Source organism: Bos grunniens, chromosome 5 (genome assembly GCF_055505025.1).
Source record: "Bos grunniens cultivar Pamir isolate PY7600 chromosome 5, Bosgru_T2T1.0, whole genome shotgun sequence".
In the NCBI taxonomy this organism is placed as follows: Eukaryota; Metazoa; Chordata; class Mammalia; order Artiodactyla; family Bovidae; genus Bos; species Bos grunniens.
In genome coordinates this window covers 76,999,853-77,019,348 of record NC_141169.1, presented here as the reverse complement: position 1 = coordinate 77,019,348, position 19,496 = coordinate 76,999,853, and the positions used below count along the sequence as shown (strand labels likewise).

The following is a 19,496-nucleotide window of genomic DNA, read 5'->3' as shown; positions in this document are numbered from 1 at the left end:
CCGGAGACAGGCAGGCGAGGGCAGCCAGAGCCAGAAGGGTGCAATCACGGCCCCAGAGAGGCATCATCTACCAAACTGCAAGCAGACTTCATTGCTAACCAAGACTTCTTGGGATACTGGACAGTCGACATCTGCCTGAGAAGGTGCACTGGTTGTACACCCAGAAAACCGAGCGGCAGGGACGGGGGAGGCAATAAGTCATAGCAACCGTGCTCACCAAACACCTGGTCACCTGAGCTACTCAGACCTAGGAAGGGCACCAAACGCAGGCCCAACCGAGTCTGCACCTTTGAGGAGTACCCAAGTACCTGAACCTGAGCAGCTTAGACCTGGGAAGTGCATGCAGCCCAGGGCTGGCCTCCGACTGTTCCCAGCGGAGCAACCTAGAGCCTAAGCTGTGTAGACAGGGAAAGCACACATGCCGTGAGTGGGGGCACACCCAGTGTGGCCGAGACACTGCGAGCACTCCCCACACACGCCAGTCTTATTTGTTTGCAGCATTCCTCCCTCCACACATCACGACTGAACAAGTGAGCCTAAAGAAGTATCCACCACCGCCCCCTTGTGTTAGGGTGGAAATCAGACACTGAAGAGGCCAGGAAACACAAGAAGCTAAAACAAACAGAGGGAACCGCCTTGGAAGTGACAGATGGAGAAGTCTTGAGGCTACTGTAAGAATAAGACTGAAAACCAGAGGCAGGAGGCTTAAATCCAAATCCTGAGAACACCAGAGAACTCCTGACTCCAGGGAACATTAATCGATAGGAGGCCATCAAATGCCTCCGTACCTACACTGAAACCAAGCACCACCCAAGGGCCAACAAGTTTCAGAGCAAGACATACCATACAAATTCTGCAGCAACACAGGAACACAGCCCTGAGCTTCAATATACAGGCTGCCCAAAGTCACTCCAAACCCATTGACATCTCATAACTCATTACTGGACACTTCATTGCACTCCAGAGAAGAAATCCAGTTACACCCACCAGAACACCGACACAAACTCCCCTAACCAGGAAACCTTGACAAGCCACACGTCCAACCCCATCCACAGTGAGGAAACTCCACAATAAAGAGAACTCCACAAACTGCCAGAATATGGAAAGGCCACCCTAACACAGCAACATAAGCAAGATGAAGAGGCAGAAAAATACCCAGCAGGTAAAGGAACAGGATAAATGTCCACCAATCCAAACAAAAGAGGAAGAGATAGGGAATCTACCTGATAAAGAATTCTGAATAATGATAGTGAAAATGATCCAAAATCTTGAAAACAAAATGGAGTTACAGATAAATAGCCTGGAGACAAGGACTGAGAAGATGCAAGAAAGGTTTAACAAGGATCTAGAAGAAATAAAAAAGAGTCAATATATAATGAATAATGCAATAAATGAGATAAAAAAACACTCTGGAGGGAACAAACAGTAGAATAACGGAGGCAGAAGATAGGATAAGTGAGGTAAAAGATAGAATGGTAGAAATAAATGAAACAGAGAGGAAAAAAGAAAAACAAATTAAAAGAAATGAGGACAATCTCAGAGACCTCTGGGACAATGCTAAATGCCCCAACATTCGAATCATAGGAGTCCCAGAAGAAGAAGACAAAAAATAAAAGACCATGAGAAAATACTTGAGGAGATAATAGTTGAAATTTTCCCTAAAATGGGGAAGGCAATAATCACCCAAGTCCAAGAAACCCAGAAGTCCCAAACAGGATAAACCCAAGGTGAAATACCCCAAGACACGTATTAATCAAATTAACACAGATCAAACACAAAGAACAAATATTAAAAGCAGCAAGGGAAAAACAACAAATAACACACAAGGGGATTCCCATAAGGATAACAGCTGATCTTTCAATAGAAACTCTTCAGGCCAGGAGGGAATGGCAGGGCATATTTAAAGTGATGAAAGAAAATAACCTACAGCCCAGATTACTGTACCCAGCAAGGATCTCATTCAAATATGAAGGAGAAATCAAAAGGTTTCCAGACAAGCAAAAGCTGAGAGAATTCAGCACCACCAAACCAGCTCTCCAGCAAATGCTAAAGGATCTTCTCTAGACAAGAAACATAGAAAGGGTGTATAAACTCGAACCCAAAACAATAAAATAAATGGCAACGGGATCATACTTATCAATAATTACCTTAAATGTAAATGGGTTGAAAGACTGGCTGAATGGATACAAAAACAAGACCCCTATATATGTTGTCTACAAGAGACCTGCCTTGAAACAAGGGACACATACAGACTGAAAGTGAAGGGCTAGAAAAAGATATTCCACGCAAATATAGACCAAAAGAAAGCAGGAGTAGCAATACTCATATCAGATAAAATAGACTTTAAAACAAAGGCTGTGAAAAGAGACAAAGAAGGACACTACATAATGATCAAAGGATCAATCCAAGAAGAAGATATAACAATTATACATGCACCCAACATAGGAGCACCACAATATGTAAGACAAATGCTAACAAGTATGAAAGGGGAAATTAACAGTAACACAATAATAGTGGGAGACTTTAATACCCCACTCACACCTATGGATAGCTCAACTAAACAGAAAATTAACAAGGAAACACAAACTTTAAATGATACAATAGACCATCTAGACCTAATTGATATCTATAGGACATTTCACCCCAAAACAATGAATTTCACCTTTTTCTCAAGTGCACACGGAACCTTCTCCAGGATAGATCACATCCTGGGCCATAAATCTAGCCTTGGTAAATTCAAAAAAAATTAAATCATTCCAAGCATCTTTTCTGACCACAATGCAGTAAGATTAGATTTCAATTACAGGAGAAAAACTATTAAAAATTCCAACATATGGAGGCTGAACAACATGCTGCTGAATAACCAGCAAATCATAGAAGAAATAAAAAAGAAATCAAAATATGCATAGAAATGAATGAAAATGAAAACACAACAACCCAAAACCTGTGGGACACTGTAAAAGCAGTGCTAAGGGGAAGGTTCATAACAATACAGGCATACCTCAAGAAACAAGAAAAAAGTCAAATAAATAACCTAAAGTGAAAGTGAAGTTGCTCAGTCGTGTCCAACTCTTTGCAAGGCTGTGGACTGTAATCCACCAAGCTCCTCCATCCATGGGATTCTCTAGGCAAGAGTACTGGAGTGGGTTGCCATTTCCTTCTCCAGGGGAATCTTCCCGACCCAGGGATCGAACCCAGGTCTCCCGCATTGCAGGCAGACGCTTTAACCTCTGAGCCACCAGGGAAGCCCTGCACCTAAAACAACTAGAAAAGGAAGAAATGAAGAACCCCAGGGTTAGTAGAAGGAAAGAAATCTTAAAAATTAGGGAAGAAATAAATGCAAAAGAAACAAAAGAGACCATAGCAAAAATCAACAAAGCCAAAAGCTGGTTCTTTGAGAGGATAAATAAAATTGACAAACCATTAGCCAGATTCATCAAGAAACAAAGGGAGAAAAATCAAATCAATAAAATTAGAAATGAAAATGGAGAGATCACAACAGACAACACAGAAATACAAAGGATCATAAGAGACTACTGTCAGCAATTATATGCCAATAAAATGGACAACTTGGAAGAAATGGACAAATTCTTAGAAAAGTACAACTTTCCAAAACTGAACCAGGAGAAAATAGAAAATCTTAACAGACCCATCACAAGCAAGGAAATTGAAACTGTAATCAGAAACCTTCAAACCAGCAAACCTTCAAACCAGAAACCTTCAAAATCAGCAAACAAAAGCCCAGGTCCAGATGGCTTCACAGCTGAATTCTACCAAAAATTTAGAGAAGAGCTAATACCTACCCTACTCAAACTCTTCCAGAAAATTGCAGAGGAAGGTAAACTTCCAAACTCATTCTATGAGGCCACCATCACCCTAATACCAAAACCTGACAAAGATGCCACACAAAAAAAGAAAACTACAGGCCAATATCACTGATAAACATAGATGCAAAAATCCTTAACAAAATACTAGCAATCAGAATCCAACAACACATTAAAAAGATGATACATCATGACCAAGTGGGCTTTATCCCAGGGATGCAAGGATTCTTCAGTATCCGCAAATCAATCAATGTAATACACCACATTAACAAATTGAAAAATAAAAGCCATATGATTATCTCAATAGATGCAGAGAAATCCTTTGACAAAATTCAACATCCGTTTATGATAAAAACCCTCCAGAAAGCAGGAATAGAAGGAACATACCTCAACATAATAAAAACTATATATGACAAACCCACAGCAAACATTATCCTCAGTGGTGAAAAATTGAAAGCATTTCCCCTAAAGTCAGGAACAAGACAAGGGTGCCCACTCTCAGCACTACTATTCAGCATAGTTTTGTAAGTTTTGGCCACAGCAATCAGAGCAGAAAAAGAAATAAAAGGAATTGGAAAAGAAGAAGTAAAACTCTCACTGTTTGCAGATGACATGATCCTCTACATAGAAAACCCTAAAGACTCCACCAGGAAATTACTAGAGCTAATCAGTGAATATAGTAAAGTTGCAGGATATAAATTCAACACAAAGAAATCCCTTGCATTCTTATACACTAATAATGAGAAAATAGAAAGAGAAATTAAGGAAACAATTCCATTCACCATCGCGACGAAAGGAATACTTAGGAATATATCTACCTAAAGAAACAAAAGACCTATATATAGAAAACTATAAAACACTGGTGAAAGAAATCAAAGAGCACACTAATAGTTGGAGAAATATACCGTGTTCATGAATCAGAAGAATCAGAATAGTGCAAATGAGTATACTACTCAAAGCAATCTATAGATTCAATGCAATCCCTATCAAGCTACCAATGGTGTTTTTCACAGAGCTAGGACAAATAATTTCACAATTTGTATGGAAATACAAAAAACCTCAAATAGCCAAAGCAATCTTGAGAAAGAAGAATGGAACTGGAGGAATCAACCTGCCTGACTTCAGACTCTACTACAAAGCCACAGTCATCAAGACAGTGTGGTACTGGCACAAAGACAGAAATATAGATCAATGGAGCAAAATAGAAAGCTCAGAGATAAATCCACATGCCTATGGACACCTTATCTTTGACAAAGGAGGCAAGAATATACAATGGAGAAAAGACAATCTCTTTAACAAGTGGTGCTGGGAAAACCAGTCAACCACTTGTAAAAGAATGAAACTAGAACACTTTCTAACACCATACACCAAAATAAACTCAAAATGGATTAAAGATCTAAACGTAAGACCAGAAACTATAAAACTCCTAGAGGAGAACAGAGACTTGTATTTTTATCCCTCACGTACAAGGGTTGGAACCAGACATGAAACAACAGACATGAAACTCCAAATTGGGAAAGGAGTAGACAAAGACTGTATATTGTCACCCTGCTTATTTAACTTATATGCAGAGTACATCATGCGAAATGCCGGGCTGGATGAAGCACAAACTGGAATCAAGATTTCTGGGAGAAATATCAATAACCACAGTTATGCAGATAGCACCACCCTAATGGAAGAAAGCAAAGAGGAACTAAAAAGCCTCTTGATGAAGGTGAAAGAGGAGAGTGAAAAATCTGGCTTAAAACGCAACACTCAAAAAATTAAGATCATGGCATCTGGTCCCATTATTTCATGGCAAATAGATGGGTGGGGGGCGGGGAATGGAAACAGTAACAGACTTTATTTTGGGGTTTCCAAAATAACTGCAGATGGTGACTGCAGCCATGAAATTAAAAGATGCTTGCTCCTTGGAAGAGAAGCTATGACAAACCTAGACAGCATATTAGAAAGCAGAGACATCACTGCTGACAAAAGTCTCTATAGTCAAAGTTATGGTTTTTCCAGTAGTCTTGTGAGAGGGATGACCATAAGGAAGGCTGGGTGCTGAAGAATTGATGTTTCCAAATTGTGGCGCTGGACAAGAATCTTGAGAGTCCCCTGCACAGCAAGGAGGTCAAACTAGTTAATCTTAGAGGAAATCAACCCTGAATATTCATTGGAAGGATTGATGCTGAAGCTGAAGCTCCAATATTTGGCCACCTGATGTGAAGAGCTGACTCATTGGAGAAGACCCTAATGCTGGGAAAGAGTGAGGGCAGGAGGAGAAGAGGGAAAGAGGATGAGATGGTTGGATGACATCATTGATTCAATGGATGTGAGTTTGTGCAAATTCCAGGAGATAGTGAAGGACAGGGAAGCCTGGCGTGCTGCAGTTCATGGGGTCGAAGAGTTGGACACGACTGAGTGACTGAACAATAACAACAAAAAGGATCATTCTATCAAGACCTAGAAATACTAAATGTATGTGCACCCAAAAGTACGGATGCCAAATTTCTAAAGCAAAAACTGATATAATTAAAAGGAGAAATAGACAAATCCATGTTTATAGTTTGAGATTTCTCTCAGTAATTGATAAAACAACTAAACAGGAAATCAGCAAGTATAACAGATACACTCTATAATGACAGCAACCAATAGGATCTAATCAATATTCATAGAACACTTTATCCATCAACAGCAGAGTACTATTTCATATGCACAAGACAAACCACATCAGGCCACTGGCACAACATACCAAGGTTGTTGGACATACTGGCAGTACTGAGAAGAAATGTATTGTACTAAATGCCCACATTAGAAAAGAAGAAAACTCTCAGATCAGTAAGCAAACCTCACACCACAAGAAACTGTAAAAAAAAGAGAGAAAAAAAGACTTCCCTGGTGGTCCAGTGGTTAAGACTCTGACTGCCAGTGCAGGACACATGGGGTTAGATCCCTGGTCCAGTAAGATTCCACATGCCGAGGTACAACCAAGCCCATTGTCCTAGAGCTCATACTCCACAACATAAGAAGCCCCCAGAATGAAGAGCCCAGGCACTGCAACTAGAGAAAGCTCATGCACAGCAGTGAAGGCCCAGCGCAGCCATTAATTAAATAATTTAAAAAACCAAAGCAAGCAGAAGGAAGGAAATGATAAAGGGCATAGATCAATGAGATTAGAAACAGATACCCAAGGCGGGGTTGAGGGGGAGGGTGGTGGGGGAATCAGTGAAATGGAAAGTTTATTCTTTGAAAAGATCAATAAAATTGACAAACCTCGAGCAAGACTGAAGAGAAAAAAGACCAAACTGCCAATATCAGAAATTAAGGGATTCAACTACAGGTCCAGCAGATATAAAAGCATAAGAAATATGAACAACTCAATATACATAAATTTGAAAATTTATTTGAACAGGACCAATTCTTTAAACTGCATAAACTACCTCATTTCACCAATATGAAGGAGATAATTTGAATAATCCTATAACTTATAAAGAAATTCAACTTATAATTTTTAAAACTTCTAAAAAAGAAATATCCAAGCTCAGTTGGTTTCACAGAATTACACTAAATGTTTTAAAAATTAATGTCAATTGAACATGTATATTATCATATGTGAAATAGATTGCCAGTCCTGGTTCAATGCGTGAGACAGAGTGCTCAGGGCTGGTGCACTGGGATGACCCTGAGGGATGTGATGGGGAGGGAAATGGGAGGGGGCTTCCGAATGGGGAACACATGTACACCCATGGCTGATTCATGTCAGTGTATGGGAAAAACCACTACAATATTGTAAAATAATTAGCCTCCAGTTAAAATAAATTAATTAAAAAAAAACATCAATTGTACACTTCCAAAAAATAGAAGAGGAGGAAACTTTTCCCAACTCATTTTATGAGATCAGTATTACTCTGATACCAAAATAAAAAACAGCACAAAAAGGAGAAAACTGCAGACCAATATCCGTCATGAATAGAGAGGGGAAAATATGTCACAAAATATTAACAAATAGAATTCAGCAATATATAAGAATTCTACACCTTGACCAAGCAGGATTTTATTCCAAGGATGCAAAGCTAGTTTAATATTCAAAAATCAAGCTAAGCCACCATATTAGCAGGCCAAAGAAGAAAATCACGTGATCATATCAACTGATGCAGAAGAAGCATTTAACAAAACTCAATTCCTACTCATGATTTAAAACTCTTAACAGAGGAGAATTTACATGCTACATGATTCCATTTACATAACATTTTCAATGTTAAAAAATTATAGAGATGTATACAAAATTAACAGATTAGGAGTTGCCAGTTGGAGAAGCCAATGGCACCCCACTCCAGTACTCCTGCCTGGAAAATCCCATGGATGGAGGAGCCTGGTAGGCTGCAATCCATGGGATCGCAAAGAGTCAGACACGACTGAGCGACTTCACTTTCACTTTGCACTTTCATGCATTGGAGAAGGAAATGGCAACCCACTCCAGTGTTCTTGCCTGGAGAATCCCAGGGACAGGGGAGCCTGGTGGGCTGCTGTCTACGGGGTCACACAGAGTTGGACACTACTGAAGCGACTTAGCAGCAGCAGTAGTTAAGGGTGCTTAGGAGAAGGGCGAAAGATCTTTGTGGCAAGAGAACAGTTTTTGGTCTTGGTGGTGTATAGTTATACAAACCCACACGTTATGCAATAACATAGACATTCACACTCGTCGTACCAGAGTCACTTTCCTGGTTGTGATGTTATGTAAACTGTGGTCATTAGAGGAAACTGGGTTAGGTGTACACTGAACCTCTCTGGGGGTTTGCCTGGTGGCTCAGCTGGTAAAGGATCTGCCTGCAATGCGGGAGACCTGGGCTCAATCCCTGGGTTGGGAAGATCCCCTAGAGAAGGGAAAGGCTACCCACTCCTGTATTCTGGTCTGGAGAATTCCATGGATTGTATGGTCCATGGAGTTGCAAAGAGTCAGACATGACTGAGCTATGTTCACAACCTCTCTGTACTAACTTTGCAACTCTCCAGAATCTACAACTATTTCACAATAAAGCATTTGGTTTGCTTTTAATTCATGGGCCTTTTTATTCAGTTCAGTTCAGCTTGGTCACTCAGCCGGGTCCAACTCTTTGCAACCCTGTGGACTTCAACATGTCAGGCTTCCCTGTCCACCACCAAGTCCCAGAGCTTGCTCAAACTCAGGTCCATCGAGTCGGTGATGCCATCCAACCATCTCATCCTCTGTCGTCTCCTTCTCTTCCTGCCTTCAATCTTTCCCAGCATCAGGGTCTTTTCAAATGATTGAGTTCTTGTGCTCGCTTCGGCAGCACATATACTAAAATTGGAACGATACAGAGAAGATTAGCATAGCCCCTGCGCAAGGATGACACGCAAATTCATGAAGTGTTCCATATTAAAAAAAAAAAAAACAAAAAACTCAGTTCTTCGCATCAGGCGGCCAAAGTATTGGAGTTTCAGCTTCAGCATCAGTCGTTCCAATGAATATTCAGGACTGATTTCCTTTAGGATTGACTGGTTTGATCTCCTTGCAGTCCAAGGGATTCTCAAGAGTCTTCTCCAACACCACAGTTCAAAAGCATCAATTCTCCCGCATTCAGCTTTCTTTATAGTCCAATTCTCACATCCATATATGACTACTGGAAAAACCATCGCTTTAACTAGACAGACCTTTGTTGGCAAAGTAATGTCTCTGCTTTTAATATGCTGTCTAGGTTGGTCATAGCTTTTCTTCCAAGGAGCAAAGGTCTTTTAATTTCATGGCTGCAGTCACCATCCGCAGTGATTTTACAGCCCCCCAAAATTAAGTCTGTCACTGTTTCCATTGTTTCACCATCTGTTTGCCATGGAATGATGGGACTGGATGCCATGACCTTAGTTTTTGAATGCTGAGTTTTAAATCAGCCTTTTCACTGTCCTCTTTCACTTTCATCAAGAGGCTCTTCAGTTCCTCTTCAATTTCTGCCATAAAGTTGGTGTCATCTGCGTATCTGAGGTTATTGATATTTCTTCCGGCAATCTTGATTCCAGCTTGTGCTTTTTCCAGCCCAGCGTTTCTCATGATGTACTCTGCATATAAGTTAAATAAGCAGGGTGACAATATAGCCTTGGTGTACTCCTTTCCCAATTTGGAGCCAGTCTGTTGTTCCACATTCAGTTCTAACTGTTGCTTCTTGACCTGCATACAGATTTCTCAGGAGGCAGATCATGTGGTCTGGTATTCCCATCTATTTAAGAATGTTCCAGTTTGTTGTAATCTACACAGTCAATGTCAAAGACCCTTGTTACAATTATACAGTGGAAGTGACAAATAGATTCAAGGGATTAGATCTGATAGACAGAGTGCCTGAAGAACTATGGATGGAGGTTCATGACATTGTACGGGAGGCAGTGATCAAAACCATCTCCAAGAAAAAGAAATGAAAAAAAGCAAAAGGGTTTCTGAGGAGGACTTACATATAGCTGAGAAAAGGAGAGAAGTGAAAGACAGAGGAGAAAAGGAAAGATATAAGCATCTGAATGCAGAGTTCCAAAGACTAGAAAGGAGAGATAAGAAAGCCTTGCTCAGTGATCAATGCAAAGAAATAGAGGAAAACAACAGAATGATAACAACTAGAGATCTCTTCAAGGAAATTAGAGATACCAAGGGAACATTTCATGCAAAGATGGGCATAATAATGGACAGAAATGGTATGGACCTAACAGAAGCAGAAGATAGTAAGAAGAGGTGGCAAGAATACACAGAAGAACTATACAAAAAAAGATCTTCATGACCCAGATAATCACGATGGTGTGATCACTCACCTAGAGCCAGACATCCTGGAATGTGAAGTCAAGTGGGCCTTAGGAAGCATCACTATGAACGAAGCTAGTGGAGGTGATAGAATTCCAGTTGAGCTATTTCAAATCCTGAAAGATGATGCTGTGAAAGTGCTGCACTCAATATGCCAGCAAATTTGGAAAACTCAGCAGTGGCCACAGGACTGAAAAAGATCAGTTTTCATTCCAATCCCAAAGAAGGGCAATACCAAGGAATGTTCAAACTATAGCACAATTGCACTTATCTCACATGTTAGCAAAGTAATGCTCAAAATTCTCCAGGCCAGGCTTCAACAGTACATGAACCGTGAACTTCCAGATGTTCAATCTGGATTTAGAAAAAGCAGAGGAACCAGAGATCAAATTGCCAACAACCACTGGATCATAGAAAAAGCAAAAGAATTCCAGAAAAACATCTACTTCTGCTTTATTGATTATTCCTTTTTATTGGGTTGCCTTAAATTTACCAATTAACAGGGAAAGTGATATGTCCATTTTGTTGAGATATTATCCAGTACTAAGGAATGAGTTTGCATTTGCTCAAGTCCATTCTTGGTTCTGAGTTTTAAGTTTTTTTTCTTAAAGACTTCTAAATATTTCTTGTTATTTCTAAGAATTTCTACTTCTGCTGTTGTTTTAAATGGAGATTTTCTCTTCTGCTATATCCTTAGCTGGTTGCTGCTTTTGTAAAACGAAGGCTGTTAATTCTTGGAAGTTAACAATATCCAGCTCCCTTACAGATATCCTAACCAGTCTTCTTTCATAGGATTTTCCAAATGTACCATCAAATTATCTACAAATAGAGATAGTTTTACTTCTTCATTTCTGATTCTTCTTCTAATTACTGTTCCGGATCTAATTTCTTTAGCTAACACTTCAGTACCATTTAAATCGTCATGGAGGGGGACTTCCCTGGTAGTCCAGTGGTTAAGAGTCCACCTTCCAATGCCAGGGATGCAGGTTCAACCCCTGGGCAGGAACCAAGATCCCACATTCCAAGGAGCAGCTAAGCCAGAGTACCACAACCAGAGAAAGCCCACACCCCAAAACGAAGAGCCCTTGTGGCTCAGTGAAGACCCAGTGCAGTGAAAAATTGTTTTAAATTTAAAAACAAATACACAAATCATAGTGGAGATACTTGGTATTCTTCACCAGTGCCTCTTCTTAATCTTGGTGGAAGGCCTTCAGTGTTTCCCTGTTAAAATGCTGGCCTTTAGACTGATAGAATTCCTAATATTGAACCATGATTGAATTCCTCTATTAAATCCCTCTTGGTTGTGCTATATTTTTTAATGTGGTATGGACTCCGTTTGCTGATATTTTACTCCTGATTTTTGTACTGACATCACGCGCTTTTATCCCCATTGTCAGATCACGGAAGCTGCTTGGAGAGACTATGTCCTGTCTCAGTAACTTTGAGCCAAACAAACAGCCTTACCTTTTAGACTTGAGTGTCTAAGCCCCCACTACAATAGTTAGACGGTCACCTATCTGGAGTTCCATTCTGCATATTCACAAAAAAATGTAGATAAGTGAGGACTCACCTTTAGCTCTTGAGGACACTGTGCGTGGTAATTGTGAAATGAAAACATCTCCTTCCATATTAATAACAAGAAATGTCACAGTCATCAGTGATTTTGAAGAAGGAATTCATAGGGCCTGGACTCCATCTTAGGCCTGTTCACGCTGATAGTGCTCGGCCACCTTTCCAATCGACTTTGAACTCTGTGTTTAGTGCCTATGAAAACGACAACAGAAGGCTAAGACCCCCTCCAGACAGGGGAACCTTGAAGATCGTATCTAGGTTACTCATCGCCTAAGAAAAAACATACACTAATCACCCCTTCCTCTAGACAGGCCATAAATTTTTCTGTATCTATCAGAGTGTAACCTCGGGTTTATTGATTATTGGCTAATTGCTTGACTGTTTAAGCACATGAGCACATAGCACGTGAATGATGGGGTTATTGGGATTGTATTTTCCTTGGTTTATGTAAGTCTCAAGGAATTTGGAGTGGTGGGTTCAGACACGTACACATGGGGTATAAAAGATTTTCACAAATGCTGGTCGGGGTCCTTGGCTAAGAGGAGACTCTGCCTTGGGCCCGCCAGTGTAATAAACTGCACTGCACTACCTGAATTGTCCTTCTGGGTGAGTTTGTTTCCCAGAACATGTGGCTACAACAATTTCTGGCCTCCAGTGGCAATGAAGGCTCCCAAAACTGCAATCCAGCAGATGCTGCCACTCCCCGCAGTGATTGCTGAGGAGCTCCGAGCCCAGACCGCAGGCAAATCTGTGGCTGGCAATGCTCCTTAGGTCTGGGGTGAGAACCCCATGGGGATTTTAAAAATAAAAGGCCTTGAGACAGTGGCCTGGCCCAACCCGCCAGAGGGCGGGGTGGGGGCCAGGCAGGGACACTGGGATGTCGATTCTCGATTCTCTGGGGCTGTCCACCCACAGGGAGCAACCAGGCCAGGAGAGGCCCCTATTCCCTGCCTCCCAGCAGTGCTGCCCTCCCAAGGACACTCCCTCCTCGCCTATCCTAAACGTCATCTCAGATATTTATTCAGCACTTACTATGTGCCAGGACTCAGAGACCCTGGGCTGGGAACCTCCAGCCTCTCTTTCTCCCAGCTGTGCCACTCTCCCCAGAGCAGCCCTTTCCTCCATCTCTGACCTCAAGCCGGATGATTTATTGAGCACCTACTATGTTTCAGGCCTGTTCTGGCCATCTTCCTTTCAGCCTCTCTGGGCTTTTCTCCTCTTGTGCTCACACTCTCCCAGGCCTCTCCCTCATCTCAGGCCATTTTCTTCTGCCTCTCTCCCTTCTGGCCACGTTAACAGGAAGCAGCCTGAGAGGTCAAGGGCTGCTGGGCCTCCAGAGTCTAGTGTCTGCATACACAGGGGCCGGTTGACAGAGAGGGGAAGTGGGGGTGAGAGGGTAACAGGCAGGAAGACCAGGGGTCTCCAAATGGAGGAAACAGGCTGCAAGTGTCACAGTTTTTATCTCTCTCTTACGTGGCAGGAGGAAACAAACTAGTGTTGTATTTTTTCCCCTTATCTATACAAATTTAAAAAGAGGTTTCTCTTAAAATTCTGTGTTGCCATAATAACACCTGATTCCACATGAACTTAACTTTCTCAAAGCTTGAGCTTAACTTTTCTCAAACCTTGAGCTAACCAATACATTTTTCTCATGGAAATGTTTGTCTTAAGCTAATGTATTATGTTAATGTATTATGCTTTTAATTAATGTTAAAGTATTACGTTTTTACTCTAGACTCTGTCTTCAAGTCAGTTCACCTAAAGGCTCAGAACCGACTTGACAAACCAGTATGCTATACTCATACATCGTTCTCCTAATCTATGTTAATGAAACTATATCTTTGTTTGGAAATCTGCCTTTCTTCAAGATTCATGTCAATGGTTTTATGGTCCAGGATGACTCACCTGTTACCAATGTTATCTCAATGTATGCTGTGCGTGAGGGGCCTAGTGCCATTCTCTGAGTTTTGAGACATTTCCTTTCTCTAATTAGCAGACTGCTAGTAGCTATGTAACATCTGGCTAAAGACTAGCGGGGGGGGCACTCTTTCTGCCCCCTTCTGATGTCTATGTCAGAAGCTTTCTCTCCTTTATACTTTAATAAAACTTTATTACACAAAAGCTCTGAACGATCAAGCCTTTTCTCTGGCCCTGGATGGAATTCTTCTCCTCTGGAGGCCAAGAATCCCGGTGTCTTTTGTGGTTCAGCAACAACCTTTCAGGGGGGTGGACTTCCTGTTTATGAGAATAAGAAGGACTCCCCAGGGAGGTGCCTTGGACAGGTGTCTTGGGCACCCCCTGTAGTCTAGTCTAGACCTCAGTCTCTCCCTGCAGGGGCCCCCAGGCAGCCAGCTCAGGCCAGGTACTGCCCTCTCCCCACTGCTGGGGAAGGCCGGAAGGAAGGAGGACTGAGTCTTTTCGGAATAGCCAGGAATGTGAGAGTTGAGTGTCCAGTGTCCACAGGAACCATCCCTGACTCCAGTAACCCAGCCCTTCTCCCTGTCTGCGTGCCCTACCCCATTCTCCTCCCCATCTCCAAAGCCCTCCCCTGCTTTGCCAGCGGAAGGGCCTGAAAGAGTGGGGAAGGAGGGGGCTAGGTCTTATCCTACCCCTGTGGCCCCACTGGGAGCTGAAGGCTCTGGCTGGACCAGGCTCTGGAGGTCTCAGTCCCCCATCTCTGGGTGGGGGTGATGGACCAGTAACTCCATCAGCCTCATCTTGCACACACCATGTTTTCCCCTGAGTCCTCCATGCCGGGAAGGATGGGGCAGGGCCCCCAGGGGGCTTAGGACCAGGCAGAGAAAAGTGGTACCAAGATGTCACTTCACACCTTCAAGAAGTATCACCCTCTGTTCAAAGCCCCAAGTCTGAGGAGCTGGAGTAGGGGCAGACAGAGGTGGGGTTGGCCAAAGTGTTTCGGGGGAAGCAAATAGTCCCCACCCTCCTCACCTCCAGGCAGTCCCTGCCTGTGGTTGCCCAACAGGAGGTACTGATCGAGGGCCTGAGGGTCATGGCCAGTGAAGAGGCTGGGCAGAGGGAGACCTGACCTTATCGTCTTCCCTCACCTAACCCAGAAGAAGATCAGTGACACCTGTTCTCTATCTCACCTCTCCCACATCCCACTCTCTTGCTCAGAGAACCTGGAGATAGACCTACAGGATACAGCATCCTTAGTGCTCAAGGCAGTCATCCCCTACTGGGCAGTGGGTGCCCCAGGAGCCAGCTATCCCAGAGAATGCAGTCAGGGAGGGCTTCCTGGAGGAGGCTACCCTCTCTACACGGAAGCCTAAAATTAGGAAGGATGTGCCTGACCTTGGAAACAGCTTGATCAAAGGCATGACATTTCCAGAGAAATGCTAGCAACATGATGGGCCTGGAAAAAGATTCAGATAAGCCAGCCAGGGGAGATTATGGGTGGAGTGGGGGACGAGATCAGTCTTCAGGGCCTCAAAGCCTGGACTTTCTGTGGCTCTGGATCTCCCTCTTTTGCCCCAGGCCAGAGGTGGAAGACTTGAAAAAGACAGAAGACTTTTCAGTTCCTGATAGACCTGCTCTGAGCCAGAGCATCTAGGCACTTCCCCACAGCGGTGACCCTGGGCAAGTTATTAACGTCCCTGGCTTCAGTTTTGGGCTCTATAAAATGGGGTTAAAGAGAGGACCTGCATCAGAGGGCTGTTGGTGAATGGAATTAATTTAGCATAGCACTCAGGTGGCACCAGTGGTAAAAAAAAAAACCCACCTGCCAATGCAGATGACTTGAACCCTGGGTTAAGAAGATCGCTTGGAAGAGGAAATGGCACCTCACCCCAGTATTCTTGCCTGGAGAATCCCATGAACAGAGGAGTCTGGCGGGCTACAATCTATGAGGTCTCAAAGAGTCTGACATGGCAGCATCACACACAGCACAGCACCTGATACTGGGTGTGCTGTGTGCTAAGATGCTTCAGTTGTGTCCGACTCTGTGACCCCATGGACTGTAGCCCACCAGGCTCCTCTGTCCATGGGCTTTTCCCTGCAAGAATACTGGAGTGGGTTGCCATTTCCTTCTCCAGGGGATCTTCCTGACCCAGGGATCAAACCCACATCTCTTATGTCTGTTTCATTGGTGGGTTCTTTACCACTAGCACCACCTAGGAAGCCCAACATAGGACCTGGCACTAGTGAATCTTTTTTAAAAAATTTATTTGGCTACTTCGGGTCTTAGTTGCAGCATGCGGGCTCAGTAGTTGCCAAGTGAGGCTGAGTTGCTCTGCAGCACGTGGGATCTCAGTTCCTCAACCAGGGATTGAACCCAAGTCCCCTGCACTGGAGGGTGGATTCTTTACCACTGAGCCACCAGGGAAGTCCCTCATGAGTCTTTTCGAGCTAAATATTATTACTAATTGGGAAAAAGAGAAAGTTGGTTTTCCCCCGAGGACATGACGACAGGTGGGCGGCAGGTGTCTGACCAGAAGAGTCTACAGAAAAAGACATGGTCCTCAGCCCCTGGGATCCCCAGGCTTGCGGGAGCCAAGCAACCCCCGGGGCTCTTATTACAAACACCTGCTTCCCACGCCCAGTCTCGGACCTGCCTAGGGTGAGACAGGCTGTGGGGTTTTTAAGGAGGCCGCAGGCCTGGGCCTTCTATCGGACAGGTGTGGGGAACATTCCTCTCGGATGACAAGAATTCACTCCCACTGCTTCCTCCTCAGGTTGACAATTCCTTCAAAACACACTTTAAAAAAATTGTGCTGTTTATTGAGTACACCTCACCTATTCTACAGAGAAGGAAATGGCAACCCACTCCAGTGTTCTTGCCTAGAGAATCCTGTGAACAGAGGAGCCTGGTGGGCTGCTATCTATGGGGTCGCACGGAGTCAGGCTCAACTGAAGCGACTTAGCAGCAGCACCTATTCTAAACCTTTTCTGCGTTAACTCAGACAATCCTCACAGCAATCCTGTGATGTGTAGGTACTCAGGATGGCTCCCATCTTACTGACGGGGAAACTTGAGGCCTATGAAAGCTAGGAAACTTGTCCAAGGTCGCAGGAACTCTGACTTGTTAGGAGTCAGATTGGGACTTGAACCTGGACATAAGCCCTTAACCATTGGGTTGTAGTTTCCCCACCTGCCTCCAGTCCCTGGGCTGTTTGATAAGAGTCCTCCAGGTGTCTTGGGTCAGAGCTGAGGGGTTCATATTTTTTGCTCCTTTGTCCTCTAAGATAGCAGTCCCTAACCTTTTTGGCACTAGGGACTGGTTTTGTGGAAGACAGTTTTTCCACAGACGGGGTAAGAATGGGGATGGTTTGGGGATGATTCAAGCACATTACAATTATTGCACACTTTATTTCTATGATTATCACATCACCTCCACCTCAGATCATCAGGCATTAGATCCCTGAAGTTGGAAACCCCTGCTCTAAGGGTGTGACCTTTGAATCAAGAAATGACAAGTCTTGCTTCAAACCACCTTGGGAAACAGAAAAATGGGATTCAACTTCCTGTGTCCTGCTTACTTCCTCTGGGTGGTACTGTCTCCCGGAACTGGTTTCCCTACCTCTAAATGGGGGTGCAGCACCTCCCTAGGTATCATCAACAAGTTAGAAGATCAAGGATGGGGAGGGGGGTTGTGACCTATTAGGCTGAGGGTTGTTTTGGACCTGGGAGTGGCCAAGGTGGGGTGTGGGAGGATTGGGGTCAGTCTAGGAGTTGTTCAAGTCGCCTACCTCCAGGGCTAGTCCTTTTCTTTTTTCTTTTTTTATCTTCTGGCAGCATCACATGGCATGTGGGATCTTAGTTCCCTGGGATCGAACCCATGCCCCCTGCAGTGGCAGAGCAGAGTCTTAACCACTGTACCACCAGGGAAGTCCCCAGGGGGTAGTCCTTTTCCAGCTGGTGTCACCAGGACTCCAGAGGCTGGGGGAGGCCACACAGTGGTGGGAAGAGAGGTTGGTGGGGAACCTGGCTTCTCCCTTCCTGCTTGGCACTCCAACATGCCCTGGCTGGCGGTGGCTCATGATTCATCAGCTTTAAGCCCTGGTTTCATCAGTAATCAGGAAACACACCAGTAGAGAGCCTGGGGCATTTTCTGGAGGGTCCAGTGCCCTCCCAGAAACTGCGGAGCAGTGCAGGGGAGAGGAGAAGGAAGAGGTCCGGCCTCAGAAAATTTGCATAATGTATTCTTTTCTTTGAGGAGGCTGAGAAAGCTTCAGGACCTGACATCCCGGGAAACCATTCACTCATTCATTCTAGTTTACTGAACCCCTTACACTGCACCAGTTACCACAGACCCAGAGAAATAAAGTTATGAAGTTATCCAGAAGCTTCCTGATATGGAGATTACTGTATGATTGGCTAATTCCTGCACACTGCAGTGAGGTGCAGGTTTACCAAATTCAGAATCCACAGAGGAGAGAGCCATTAATCTGGGGTTGGGTGGTTGTGGCATGGATAGGGGACTGGGGTGAGATATTGGTAGTTCTGAAGCCCACATCAGGGAAATGACACTGTGGGCTGCAATCAGATCCTTCTGAATGGTTCTTCTCCCATCTGGGCCTCAGTTTTCCCAGCTATGAACTGGACACAGTGATGGAGCCTTTCTCCTTGGGCTGTTATAAGAGTTAAAGGATTTCACTCACGTAAAGTACTTAGAACAGCCCCTGGTGTGTGGTCAGCACATGGGTCACAGCATGCCTGGCATGCAGGGAGAGGGCTTTCCGGTGAAGGAGCCTGTCCTTGCAAAGGCCAGGAGTGTGCTGCACATGGGTGTGATGGACATCGGTTGGGTGGAGTGAGAGGTAGGAAGGATCACTGGAAGTAATGTCCTTTCCTGTGGACACCTTCCTTAGGGCAGTGGGGAGCTACAGACGGTTTTTGAGCAGAGGAGTGACACAGGCAGACCTGAGCACCAAGGCTACAGACTGGTGATGGGCTGGAAGGCCAGACTGGGGCAGGGAGACCAGTGAGGAGGTGGTACCAGGGTCTTGGTGAGACATATGGAGGCCTGAATGAGTAGCTTTGGGGATGGAAAAACCTGGAGATGAGGACCAGTGTCAGGGGGACACATAGCTGAACTGATGCAATGACATTGGGTTGGCCAGAAAGTTCATTTGGTTTTTCCATGACATCTAACATCATCAGTCTTCCCTGGTGGCTTAGAAGGTAAGGAATCTGCCTGCAATTCAGGAGACCCGGGTTTGGTCCCTGGGTTGGGAAGATCCCCTGGAGAAGGAAATGACAATCCACTCCAGTATTCTCGCCTGGGAAATCCCAAGGACAGAGGAGCCTAGTGGGCTACAGTCTACGGGGTCACAAAGAGTCAGACATGACTGAGCGAGTAA

The 19,496-nt window shown here is 44.0% G+C and overlaps 1 non-coding gene across 1 annotated transcript; it reads left to right on the top strand.

Annotated features, from left to right (window-relative positions):
• The first annotated feature begins 9,105 nt into the window (after positions 1 to 9,105).
• On the top strand, positions 9,106 to 9,212 carry LOC147372475 (U6 spliceosomal RNA). The gene has a single exon (XR_015164995.1). It is a non-coding gene; the product is annotated as a U6 spliceosomal RNA (small nuclear RNA).
• The last annotated feature ends 10,284 nt before the right edge of the window (positions 9,213 to 19,496 follow it).